This window comes from Physeter macrocephalus, chromosome 9, assembly GCF_002837175.3.
Source record: "Physeter macrocephalus isolate SW-GA chromosome 9, ASM283717v5, whole genome shotgun sequence".
Classification (NCBI taxonomy): Eukaryota; Metazoa; Chordata; class Mammalia; order Artiodactyla; family Physeteridae; genus Physeter; species Physeter macrocephalus.
Genome location: NC_041222.1, coordinates 86,177,223 through 86,178,430, shown reverse-complemented (window position 1 = coordinate 86,178,430; position 1,208 = coordinate 86,177,223). Strand labels below are relative to the sequence as shown.

Genomic DNA, 1,208 nt, shown 5'->3' with positions numbered 1-1,208 from the left:
ATTTTTTTGTTCATTTTCATCTCCCCCCACCACCGGCAATCTCATAATACGTATTTTGTTCTGCTTGATATTGTCCTATAAGTGCCATCATCAGTTTTCTTCATGCTTTCTTTATTTATTTACTTATTTATTTGTTCCTGAGACTTGATAATTTTAATTGTTTATCTTCAAGTTCACTAAACCTTTCTTCTGTCTGTTCAAATCTGATTTTGAACCTCTCTAGTTAATTTTTTTATTTTAGTTACTGTACTTTTTAGCTGCATAATTTCTGTTCAGTTTCTTTTTATAATTTCCATCTTTTGTTGATTTTCTCATTTTGTTTATACATCATTTTCCTGATTTCCTTCCATTCCTTTTAAAATTATTTTTTAACCATATTTAGATGTCACAAAGTAGATGGCAGTGTCTTAACTGTCAGGCCTGAAGGCCTCTTCCATGCATCAAGAGAAAACTAACCTTTTCTCCTTTCAGATAACAGCTGATTTCCTTCAGTTTTTTGTTTGTGTTTTTCCTTAGCACTTTGAGCATATTTAAAACATTTATTTTAAAGTCTTTGTGTAGTAAGTTTGATGTTTTGGGCTTACTCAGGAATGATTTCTTTCAACCTAATTTGTTCATTAGAATGAACAGTGCTTTCCTGTTTCTTTTTATGCCTTGTAATTTCTTTTTGCAAAGCTTGCCATTTGACTGTTATAATGCAGTAACTTTGGAAATCACATTATCTTCTTTCTCCAAGGTTTGATATTTATATTGTTGAAGGTTATGTTAGTCTGTTTTGAGAATTTTTCAAACTATTATGCAAAGACTATTCTTTGATGTGTGTGATCACTGAACTCTCTGTTCCTTTAACTCATGCTCAGCTAATGTTTGACAGAGATTTCCTTTAATGACAGGAATTGAAACTAAGAAACAACAATAAGAAAAAACAGAGAGTGAGAGAGAGAGAGAGAGAAAGACAGAGAGAGAGAGAGAGAGAGAGAGAGAGAGAGAGAACAACAGCCACCTCTTCCAGTCTTTGCATGCCTATACCACTTACCTTAGGGATCAACCCAGGTGAAAGCTTAAGGTTTTCTCAGGACTTTTCTGAGAAAAGTCCTGTGCATGTGAATGGTTTTCTAAATTCTGCCATACATATGACTGCTTTTGAATACTTTAATTTCCCAAAAAGTCTCACCCCAGCTTCTTCTCTATGCCTTAGGTAGTCTATT

The 1,208-nt window shown here is 33.4% G+C and overlaps 1 pseudogene; it reads right to left on the bottom strand.

Annotated features, from left to right (window-relative positions):
• Positions 1-368: 368 nt before the first annotated feature.
• LOC112066757 (uncharacterized) lies at positions 369-478 on the bottom strand (annotated as a pseudogene).
• Between the last annotated feature and the right edge of the window lie 730 nt (positions 479-1,208).